At 37.4% G+C, this 13,111-nt stretch overlaps 1 long non-coding RNA gene across 1 annotated transcript; it reads right to left on the bottom strand.

Annotated features, from left to right (window-relative positions):
• Positions 1 to 50: 50 nt before the first annotated feature.
• LOC134284196 (uncharacterized) lies at positions 51 to 8,700 on the bottom strand. The gene is made up of 2 exons (XR_009995690.1): positions 4,601 to 8,700; positions 51 to 403 (listed from the first exon to the last, which is right to left on the bottom strand). It is a non-coding gene; the product is annotated as an uncharacterized LOC134284196 (long non-coding RNA).
• Positions 8,701 to 13,111: the final 4,411 nt, after the last annotated feature.

Here is a 13,111-nt window from a genome sequence, read left to right as displayed (position 1 = left end):
ATTTATCATTTCGACTTTGTGAGAATCTTTCTCTGTAATCAACAACTGTATTCATTATTTGTATACACTTTATTACCGATACTTCAATATTACATACAATGATTCACACTCCAGACAACAATAACAACATCTCCACATATGACAGATACTCAATGTAAACATACACGCTAAACGTAATAGAGTAATACAATAATTTATTATGTGCATACCACAAGGTACCACATCTCGTTTTTTCTCCAGATCCGCAGCAAGGTCACTCCACGTTGTTTTCGCTTATAGTCTCATCAGTTTATGAACGTCTCGCTTCAGTGTCACATCAGAATTAGTAGTACAGTCATCCATTTGGTCATCCATCTCTGCTCGGCATTTTGGTAAATTACTTGGCCGTTACTTGTGGTTGTACCTAAAATGAAATATTATTTTGACCCAAGTATTTTCCCAAATCCCAAAATATTTTTAATACTGAATGTCAAGCTAAATATTACCTTTGCTGATGAATTAATTGAATTGCTTTCCTCTTCTTAAATGTTTTCAATGACAGCTAGCATGCAAACCTTGTATACTACCCACTGATTTTTTTTTTGACATGTCCTTTCATAGAAGAATCTCATACAAAAGGTATGTATATTCAGATTAGTATTCAGACATTTTTTCAACTAATATGTCGGAACACTGCAAGAATGTTACAGTGGAAAAATTATCAATATACATCAACTCGTTTTCGATCCAAAGTATCCAAGTGTCATACAAACACTATTTCATTTTATGTTTTTTAGCGAACTTCGCTGGAACTCGTTTTTTGTTCAGAATATATTCAGAAGTTTGGCTTTACAGGTTTTGTTTTCTAAATATCGAAGGGATTGATACTTTTTTTAAATCAAATCACGATTTCGAAAAACGTCACTTGTCCAAAGCAATATTTGTAATACTAGTTTTAGCTAAATAGTAATTTGAAAACTTGAAAACATTCAGTTTTTGAATTATCTATATATATAAAAATGAGTTTGAAGTTCCTTTGAGGCAACAAAACTTAAAAACGGATGAACCGATCAGCTTGACTCTTGCACGGTTCGGTTCGTATTCGTGTTGGCTGTGTTTATATGTCCAAAAAGTTAAGAAAAACAACTATAAATGTAAAAAAATTGATAAAGTACTGATTTTCGTGAGCTGGGAAGGAAATCAACACGATTGAAATGAAACTAATCTAGAGTGCGGTGACGTTAGGACCTCACCAGTTGTCAAACCACCACAGCTTGGCAAGACAAAGTTTGCCGGGACAGCTAGTATTTAATATATATTGTTCACAAAACTCGCAACCGCACTAGCTGTTTGAAAGTATAATAGAATATTAATATTCATTCTTTTTTTTTCATGTTGTAATCCTATAATTATATCAAATTCTTAATACATACATCATCGTCGCAGTACCAAATCGAAGTCACGCATTTAAGCACATGCAAAGTTGCAGTTGTGACGTAAATTTGAACCGGTTGCTGGTATTGCGCATCATTAAGCTACTTTAGAGCTTAAATTAGCACTAATCTAAATCGAGTTGCTATGTTTATAAGTAGGTTAAACATCAATTTTCGCACCGCCAGTCATTTCGGCTTCAAACCGAAAACGTAATGATAGTAGCCAATTATTATATACAAAGCAATTTTCTCCAGATAACAAAATAAATAGGTGTCCACGTTTTTGGGAATCATGTTTCCGATAATAACGGAATTCTCACTATTTACCATTTACCTTTCAAACTGAATGAGTTTATTTTTACGGTTTGGTCGTTCAATAGGTTTACATTCTACGATGCATATTTTCCCGCATAACCTAGTGATTCGTGCTCAATCAAACCTATTTTAACATTACAAAACCAAAAATTTATTCCTTTGATGTCGCTCCTTTGGGTTCTGAACTGTAGTATTTATTTTAATGGTGTACCTCCAAAATATTGCAAAAGCCCCTCAACATATTATGTTCTCACTCTAGATACCTAATGAAGCTATTTTAACAAGCCTTTAAAAAAAATTTCGCATTCAATGTACCGACAAAAATTAGGACTTTTTATCTTTAAGTAACTCTGATTTTCTATATATGCTCATCATATTGATAATATTCTCAGTTCGTTGGATCGGACTAGAATATTCTGCATTATTGCAAAGCCCAATTATCTGTCTATTATATCACATTTTTTCGATGAAATACATCCTCATTTTTTTTAACACTTACAAGTCTGACGTAGTGCACACTGACCATGATTGTCTGTGTCAAAATGGCCCTTACGCTTGCCTCTACGATTCATTTCTATATACTGAAACAATTTAAAGCACGTTTTTATTCAAATTTTCAATGAACTTATTAACACAAATATCACTTATACATGTACACACATTTTTATTGGTAAAAATCCATGAATTTGATATATAAATTTTATTTGTACACACATACTCGTTTTCCACGCTGGATCACACATAAAATCGATGGACCTTATATAAACTGTGTGTATCTCTAGGTGTATCTACACATGAAAAGGGTTATCTAAGACAAATTGCAAAAATCTATGTGTACGACACATGCATACAATATTTGCAGTTTTTCCAGTGTATGAAATCTAAAAATTCAAACAAGGTATCATGTTAATAAATGGTACCTGTTTGCATTAATAAGCTCCACTGAAAAACAAACCTCATAATCCAGCTTTCATTAGATATATCTATTCCTGTAGTTACAGAAATGATTATCTTTTATTATTCCAATATCTTGTGCTTTTGATATACTGTACATTATTCTCCTCAATAATAGTTTCAATACTTCTTTAACTGATCAAAATTTGTCTCTTCCTGTAAGGAAATTATTGTGCAGAATTTGTTGTTGAGCGCACTGCTGTACTTAGTTAGAGAACAAAGTTCCACAGTTCTTGGCAAGATGGCCCACTCATTAGGAAAAATGGCACTATATCCAGTGTTAGGCAATCATAGGTCAAAATGCCCCTCCTGACCACACCCGATACATTTTATATTCAAAGACTTCAGAAGTGATTACTCAAGAACTCACTGTCCTTGAATCACATAAACATTTAGTGGCATTCAATAGGTTATAAAGCGCTTTTTACTCGAATTCCTGAGACTTCTAGTTAAACCGAAAAGTTTCATTTTTATTGTTCATTTTTTTTTAAATATCCAATTCAACTAGCCATTTGACTAGCATGATAGTTAACAGGTTAGTGATTAGCAACTGCTCTGAATATGTCGTCTAGCTTCAACGAATGCTTTAACTGTCATTTTGACTTCCTATCTTGCAAACAACCAAGACAGTTTAATTATTCTCACACATTGATGTTAATTTTCTTGAAGTTACATTTTTAGTCTTGTAAGAGAGGACAAAGCATTAGTTAAATCATGTCTTCATGTTAATTTGGTTTCAAGAGCCAACCCTTTTTACGTCTCGTAGACTTATTATACTTTATTGAGCAATGATAACTTCAATATATATCACCTGAGGTGGGTCCACAACAATCTCAGTATCTGCTCAGTTATATTCGCATTTGGAACATATTCAAATACTATTCGTTCCTGTTTTTCTAGTCACGCTCATCCTAAAGTTTAGTTTTGACTTTCGCCTTCTCAGCTGCCACTTATTGGTGTGAAATTTCATTTTTAATGGTTCAATTTAACTATAAAGCCCAGATTGGAGTTCAAGAGAAATCGCTCAAGAAACTTCTAGAACGATTCCTGGCAGAAACTTTCTACGGTGACTGCCATTTGAACTGTCATTCCTTCACAACTGCGTACTGCGATCGAAGAAAAACGGTTTCTTGAGCGATTCAGCCAAGGAATTTCCCATGCATCAAGATAGCCGAGAAATTCCTTCTGATCTGCAAACAGCCCTTAAATCTGCGTTGGCTGGTAATCTGTTTCTTACGAAATTTACGACACTGTTGCGTTTTTAGTACTTTAATTTTTAATAACACAATAACACAATTCGCCTTATACGGCTCTACAAAGAATCGACTATATCTGCATTGTAGGTCTTACCGCCTTCAACGGCATTTCCACCTTCAACGGCTTTTTCCGCCTTCAACAGCTTTTCACTCTCCGACGGATCTTTCCGCCATCGACAGTTTTTCGCCTTAGTCGGCTCTTCTGCCTATAACATTTTTCCTGCTTTCCGCCTTCAACGGCTTTTCTATCTGTAATCCTTTCCGCCTTTTACGGCTATTTCAAGAATGTCGCCTTCATTAGCTTTTATCGGCTTCATTGGCTTTCATCGCCTTCACTGGCTTTTAACAGCAACGGCAAAATTTGATTTCAAAATATTGTTTCACCTCTACGCCTTCCTCGGCCATCCGGTTAACAAATCAATACTTCATTCATCATTCAGCATTTAAGTCTAGATTTAGGACAACATTCAACGAGTATCAATATCACAATCAACAAAACTTAGATTTTCTTCACAATTTCTTTATCTGACAATAGTGTCTGTCATCGATTTGAACTAAAATACCGATTACCATCAAAATCTCTCACAGGTTGATCATTGTCATTAGTCGAAGGTACAAATAGATTGTTTGATTCATATTGAACAGTTAGTACACAATATTTACCTTTTTGATTCCAATGTTGAAATTCAATTACAAGTCATCACCTGGAGGTCATCACCACTCTGCATGCACCTTACACACACACACCACTCATCTCTTTCTTTTTCCAAAGACAACACTTCCCGAACCGACATTAAATTAATTTCACATGCACTGTTCACCGTTCTCGTCGCCAATGTGAGAATCTTTCTCTGTAATCAACAACTGTATTCATTATTTGTATACACTTTATTACCGATACTTCAATATTACATACAATGATTCACACTCCAGACAACAATAACAACATCTCCACATATGACAGATACTCAATGTAAACATACACGCTAAACGTAATAGAGTAATACAATAATTTATTATGTGCATACCACAAGGTACCACAGACTTCATGATAACGATCATATCATGGCCGCACATGCCTCGCGATTCAATTTTCGCGGAGCGTGGTTTGTTATAATGCTTGACGACAACGCTCTATCGTTGTTGCTATGATCGCGCGATGCGCTCCAACCGCGACACATTCGGGATCTTATCATGATCACTAGATTTCCATCCTTGTGTATTACACCACACCTCATTCGATCACGGGCAGAACTCCAACAGAACTGTTATACGGGAGAACAATACGATCCAAGATACCCGCTTTGGAAGATGTTGAGACGAAACCAACAGACGATGGCGTTCGGGACAGAGACCGTGTTCTGAAAGACAAGGGGAAACAGTTGGAGGACCTCCGGCGCCGAGCTAGGAAGTCGTCTTTATCGGCAGGTGATACAGTACTCATGCAAAATCTTTTGCCGGGGAACAAGTTGACAACGACGTTCAATCCAAAGGAGTATGTTATTACGCAACGATCCGGACCGCGGGTAACTATCGAAGATCCAGCGACGGGCAAATCGTACGACCGGAATGTTGCTCATCTAAAAAAAGTGTCCGATGGCGTGGTGGACCCAACGGAGACGATCCCAACAACGGAGAAAGAGAACCCCATCAATGATGATAAACAACTGCCCGAGTCTTCCGATTCAGAAAATGAATTCCATGGATTTGACCTTGAAGCAGAGTTCGAGACTGGGCCTGGGCCGTGTCCTTTGGCTCGACAGCGGCGTGTTGTGAGGAAGCCTACTCGATTTGAAGATTACTTGTTGTAGTGACCTGGATGAAGTCTTGCTATTGTAAAAGGGGAGATGTGGTGCCTGAGTGCAGGCCTGATATTATATGCTGATGTAATGGGGTCTGGGGACGGCCCTGTGTTGGGCTGTCAGAATACCAAGTGGACTCGAGATTAACGTGTGTACAAAAGTGGAGAAATAAAAAGAATTAATTTGTTAGTAAAATACATTTAATTATTGATTTGCTATTCGGAGTATCACACTGATTATTCGTCCAAGTCATCAGAACGTCGAGGAAAAGGTTCACCAAGTCCTCCGAAGTTGTTTAGTGACACGCAATACATCTGCTTCAAAATTAGATCAATTTGCTTTGTAGTTATTCATCCTAGTCATCAGAACGTCGAGAAAAAGGTTCACCAAGTCCTCCGAAGTTGTTTGGTGACACACAATACATCTGCTTTAAAATTAGATCAATTTGCTTTGTAGTTATTCGTCCTAGTCATCAGAATGTCGAGGAAAAGGTTCACCAAGTCCTCCGAAGTTGTTTTGGTGACACACAATACATCTGCTTTAAAATTAGATCAATTTGCTTTGTAGTTATTAATCCTAGTCATCAGAACGTCGAGAAAAAGGTTCACCAAGTCCTCCGAAGTTGTTTGGTGACACACAATACATCTGCTTCAAAATTAGATCAATTTGCTTTCTGGTTATTCGTCCTAGTCATCAGAACGTCGAGGAAAAGGTTCACCAAGTCCTCCGAAGTTGTTTGGTGACACACAATACATCTGCTTTGAAAATAGATCAGGTTGCTTTGTACATTCTTATCTGTAAATATTAACAATCATCGTCGAAGAGTATTGTGAAATAGGTATTCTGAAATAATTTAAACCAATCGACAAACCGGATTTAAAAGTAATTGCCTATACTGCCTATGATCGCATAATTGTCCCATATGAATAAGAAACCCAGTAAATATGGGACTGATATGCGATCATGGGCAGTATACTTTAGTCAGTAATCGATAAAGTAAGATACTGATGGTCTAACCTCCAGGATAATAAGAAATAATTCGGCTCAAACGTCGATAAAATTTATATTTTTATTGTTAGAGAACGCAACAATTTGGTAAGGTTCTGAAGCAGCACTAATTAAAATTACTATCGACCACCACCGTCGTCATGCTGTCCACAAAAGGTACTTTTTCCCGGCCTTCTCGCTTCTTGGCCGCGAATCGGCCAGCCATCTGGCAAATCTCGTTCGGTACTGCCTGCTCGGCTTCCTCCAAAATTTTTATCAGGTCCGAAGACACCCACCCTCATTCTTGTTTACGGGCGTATCTGCTTTCGAACGTATTTGGTTCGTTCGAATCCGTAGCCCATTTGATTTTGATGGCGTAAACGGGAATGCGGACGATTTTCGTTCGAAAGTGGATTCGATCGAAAACAAGAATGAGGGTGACCGCCCAGTCGTTTCGCGAGAAGAAGTTCGGGAAAACTACACTTCGGGGCGGCGCGATTTGTCCGGTTCAATCGGTGCACGTACTCTTCAATTCTACGTACTACTCCAATTCCACAGGAAGTCGTAATTCACAACGTGTGCAATGTCATGGATGTCCCTCGTGAGGCCACATCCGTCGCGAAAAGGACCCACACATCGCCGGAATTGATTGCCTCCAGGGTCTGCTCACGGTCAGCCTGCTCCCGATCGCCGTGTAAGCTGGTACAATTTATGCCGGACAGAACAAGTTCGCTCGACAGATCATCAGCCCTCGTCTTCCGGCCGCAAAAGATGATGACATTGTCCTTGGGCTCTCCAACGTACACCAGGATCGGTTTGTTTATGCAGCTTTGAACAAACCGGTGGCCACGTCGCACTCGTCATGATAGTCTGCCAATCGGGCCGGATGTCCAACAGGAGTTTTCGAATTTGCGGTTCGAAGCCCACATCCAGCATACGATCCACCTCGTACAATAACCAAACTGTCCGCAGGTACGATCCAGGACGAAATTGTTATCCGCAGCTCGGAACTCACTTGAGTAGTTTGACATTTCTGAATGTAAACATAAGAAGGGGTCCCAGACGTTGCTAATTTTCTGAGGTGAAAAAAAAACGATCACCATTTCAGGGCTGCCAAAAGCAGCCAAAAATTACTTCGCATGGTGAATTTTATTTCAAAATGTGGTGAAATTCCCAATTTTTCAAAATTTGTATGAAAATCAGGAGTGCATATAAAAAAAATCTGAAAGCGGTAATAGTCATTAAAAACGCGTGTCTTTCGAAGAAAAATATAAAAAAGGGGGGTAAGGTCAGACGGGAATGGTCTATTCAACATAAGAATCCGGTTAAATCAAACTGAAATTTGTTTGTGTTTACTAATTATTTTTCTCCGTGATCGATTCGAGGCGCATAGTATTGGGCGAAATTAGCATTCTCAGGTATCAATTCAGGCGTAATTAAATAAATGCAATTTTTAGTGCAAAAAATATCGAATTCGTGCAGTGTTCTTAGAAAAACAAGAAACTATGTCAGAACTGTATCAATTAACCTTATTTAAGTTGAATTATTCTGTATTACTTCAAAATAGGAATTAAAATTTGATCAGCAAAATTCGGTTGTTGTTTTCGCATTGTTATTGCGTTGTTAATTACGCCCTATTCGCAAATTACTCCCGAAATAATGGAATACACTATTGATACACAAAGAACGGATGAATTGTACATGCAGGACTATCAAATGTAAGTAACCTAATATTGTAAAACACATACAAAAATTAACAAAATAAAACAATTTCAGCTTAAAGCTAACCCAGAAAAATAAGTACGGGTTTGACTAAAAGAGGTCCGAAAACTTCGTTTGCTCCGGGTATCAACAACCCGTTTTACCCAATTTGATATGCATATGCAATTTGAATAGCCTTTGAATTAGCGTGTAATTTTGTGTGAGGAAAAACTCGCGCTAGTGTTCGTGTGATCAAATAGAGCTTGCTGACGTTTATTCACCTCTCTCTTTCAAGCATGCAGGCGGGATAGGATTTGTTTTCATCGGGAAAGGTTTCATGATGAAAACAAATCCTATCCCGCCTGCATGCTTGAAAGAGAGAGGTGAATAAACGTCAGCAAGCTCTATGTCACTTATCTCTATACCGAACATCGATGCAACATGACGCCGAATGTTTTTATTTTGATTCGATGAAATATCAAAACAAAAACACACAGAATCTACCAAAAGTTTTTGCCGCTATCGTCCATAAATTGAAATCTACGATGGGAAGAGGGTTTCCCTATTTGTCCCTATTTGTTGAAAGAGAGAGGTGAATAAACGTCAGCAAGCTCTATGTCACTTATCTCTATACCGAACATCGATGCAACATGGCGCCGAATGTTTTTATTTTGATTCGATGAAATATCAAAACAAAAACACACAGAATCTACCAAAAGTTTTTGCCGCTATCGTCCATAAATTGAAATCTACGATGGGAAGAGGGTTTCCCTATTTGCCGAAGAGAGAGGTTTTTAAAAAAGGCACTTTACACCGTCTTCAGCCAGAAGCTGTACAGACTGAACATAACTTACTGTAAATAACATACAACTTGTACTAGTAATCCTACATTATACACGGTAAAAAATCTGCACGCTCGATGTAAGGGAAAAATCTATTAACTATTCAACATCCCAATCAACATGATCACCAATGTTTTTCCTTTGAAATTGCAATGCTGTCACTGTTGATTTCAGAACCAAAACAAACCCACCAGAGGAATTAATTGAAAATCACTTCGATTTGCACTACTGTATAAATCAGTACGATCCAAAGTGAAAAGCTATTGGTTTGGTAATGACTGTTTTGGACATGAAAGTAAATATAGATGACAGGTGGTAGAAAGTGTTTCGCTTCGATACGCACCTCTCTAACAGATATGAAGTAGTGTAGTGGGGAAACAGATGATTGTGAATCTCAAGGTCCTGGTATCGAATCTGGGTGTGGTGAACGCTTTTTTTTTTATTTTAATTTTAGGTTTGAAATCAAAACATTGTCAACAACGAATTGAAGTGAATTTCCATTAAAATTGATGAGACATTGAATGTTCTTTTTCGAATGATATTTAATTGATAACAAACAGATAAGACAGTAGTGCGAATTCAAGTGCCAATCAGTTCATATCAGAGTGCAGATTTTTTACCGTGTAGAGATCTGCGGAGGCGGCCATTGTGAGCCAATCGTGCAGAGAGAACTGTCAAAGTGTGAGCCAAATGAACATGCATATCGTTCGTAGGAAGGCATCGTTTGAACGGTATTGCAATCGGAACTAAATAAATTAAAATTGTTTATTTTTAATATCGAGATATTGGCGGCATATGTATGTTTAGTAAAAAGATATAAATTTCTTAATTCTGCTTTCAAAAGCTCATGCTTATGACGACACTTTTATTGCTGCACTTGTCGAAAAAACTTCCATTGCTGCTTCTTGCTTCACTTCTGCCGATATGATTAGCGTAACACTTTTGCAATGAATTTCAGATTTCTTCGATTGCTCCGCTATTTCAACAAAATTTTGAAAAAAAAAATTCTACCATAATTAGAAAATGTAAACAAAACAACTTGAACCACAACGAAGTCACGCACAAAGTTTGAACATCTAGCTTTGTAGCAAGTGTTGGCAGCTGTTGTAAACAAAACAAACAGCGTTGCCGAATCGACGTATGTAACTTCCGCTCATCTCTATGTAGAGGATTTCTACTTATACGACACCCAGTGGTCCAAAAAATAATTTTCCGTTCGTCGAAAAGAATTCTCCAGCTGGGGTGGGAATCGAACCCACACTTCGTAGCTTACAATATGCCTAAGCACCAACGTTTTCGCGTTTTCTATGCCTGGGTAAATAATTATATACTTGCCTCATGATCAAGGAATGAAACGGTAAATAATTGCCAAAAAAAAAATTCTTTCCTAACTAATGTCTACGTTGAGATGCAGGCTGTTGTTTGCTTGGCTTGCTGTTGTTTGGCTATTGGCTATTGTTATAATGTTTGACCAACCAACGCCTCAAACTCAAAAAAGTTCGAACGTCCCGGTCAACCATTTCTTCAAAAATCTTTACATTTCTTTATAACGATCTTTAAAGACGTTCATATCAAAAATCGATAGCGATCGACATCGTTTCTTTAAGAAATTTAAATAAACGTAAAGTCAAATCGTTATCGATTGATAAATATTTTTGAAGATAAATCGATACTGAAAAGTGAGTTCTGTTTTATCGACATGTCAAAATTATCAAAAAAAAAAACTAAAACTAACAACCACCTCACCACCCACCTTTCCTGTTCATATATGTGTTGTGTTTTTTTTTGTAATAATTTCCTAAATTGGGAATTGAACCTATATTCAAAGGGACTTACGTGTTATGTTGATGCTTACTTAATTACTTACTAACTGAGTCACAAGACTATTACGAAGATTATGGCTAATCAAAGGCATATGCCTTTAAATATGAATATTCGAAACATCGAACAAATTTACTAGCTTTTAGTAATTCACGGTAGTTCCCAAAGGTGCAATAGCACTAAGAATTACCCAGCATTTATGAACTGGATCTTTGTTGAGAAATCTCTACATATTTGGCAAATAAAATAAGATTCACATAATTTCACAAGGTTCCCGCCCGGTCAACCAATAGCGAAGGAGTAAATTTTGCTGGAGCATCATCCAACAAGGCGGCGCAGCGGTGGCTCCCTACTGCCAATTGAATATCAAAATTACCTACCGACAGAATGAATTCCTGTATATATATATATATATATATATATATATATATATATATATATATATATATATATATATATATATATATATATATTCCTGTTGCTGTTCCGGGAGCAATCCGGTGAGATGCGGCCACGGATACGGCCTTATCCGGACCTAAAAAGCATTTTGTCGCTGCAGAAACCGTCTTTCACTTTGGTTTCATTTTTTTCTAATTCGGTAAAAACCAAAACATTCTTCCTGTCATTCAAAGTATCAGAATACCTTTGCTTAGCTTCATCCAACGATACCGAGCAGAACGATAAAGGAGCATCGTGACTAATATTTGTGTTTCGATATCAATATGCAAAGTTACGTTGATATCGGAAAATGAATATATTCCGATAAATCTAGATTGAGTTTAAATAAGGGCGAAAGTAACATGAGAGAGTTCTCTTCATCGACTCTCTCTTCTGCAAATTAAAGTGACAAGATGAAAATTCAATCGAACTTTTTTACACTTAGACGCTAGATTGCATCGCAACCTAGCGATTAATGACCTAAAAGTGCAACCATACTTGCATCTTGTCACTTTAATTTGAAGAAGAGAGAGTCGATGAAGAGAACTCTCTCATGTTACTTTCGCCCTTATTTAAACTCAATCTAGAAATATTCATGAAGTAATCCAAAGTTCCAGCGATAACATAGAATTTAACGAAATAAAGTTACGTTTCGGTAAAGGTTTTTATCTTATGACAAAGGATATTTTTTAAGTGTGGTTATCGATCGATGAAGTTTTTTGAATATGTGTAACGAAATAACCAGTAAATAATAGTCGACATTAATCTTTATATTTTGGTAAAGAACTTCAACGAAGTTTGTGAAATGGTTGACCGGGGTACTCACTCAAATTAATTTACTGATAGAATCTAAGTGCAGAAAGCACATAGATTGCGAACAGGAGAGAAAAAAATCATTCTAAGTGCAACTAATAAAAAATAAATGTTACTTTATTAAATTGTATTTTTGCTGTCATAAATTTAGAGTGCTGCAACATAAAAATTAACCTTGTCAACATAAAATCCAAGCATAAACATAACAAACGAAAAACGGACATGGCGCGCTGGAGACGCACATGTTGTCGCAGAAAATTGTGGAATTTCGTTTTCGAATATGATGCTCAAAGCATTAAATTTGCAACTTGGTTGGCATTGGCTGTTTTTGAAGGTAAGTAGTACTTATTATTCGAACTTTTAAAGGCTTTATAAGCTACGTACATATCTTTTCTAGAATTGCACGGGACGTCAACCGCTTCTCCACCGTCACCAAGTGCGAACAATTTGGGTGGCAGCTGCTGGACGACGCGGAGGTACCGGAAGAGCGCTGAGATACGCGAATAGAATCGATCCTAGCGGAGCTCCTTGGACCACCAACTTTGTCGGTCGTGGAATCAGCGGATCATCTGGACCATCATTTACGTTAGCTAGTGGCGTAAGTGGTGTGAATTGTCCAGCTAGACACAGTGCTAATCCCCCTCGAATCAACAAGTACATCGACCGGTGGACCCGAAAAAAGTCGCGACTTGGACACACTCTGCTCGTTCATCATCATGATTTGGCCCACGCGAGCTGTAACTTCCTGTGCACAATGACTAATAAATAAA

The sequence above is a fragment of the Aedes albopictus genome, chromosome 3, assembly GCF_035046485.1.
Source record: "Aedes albopictus strain Foshan chromosome 3, AalbF5, whole genome shotgun sequence".
In the NCBI taxonomy this organism is placed as follows: domain Eukaryota; kingdom Metazoa; phylum Arthropoda; class Insecta; order Diptera; family Culicidae; genus Aedes; species Aedes albopictus.
This window is presented reverse-complemented; position numbering and strand designations above follow the sequence as displayed.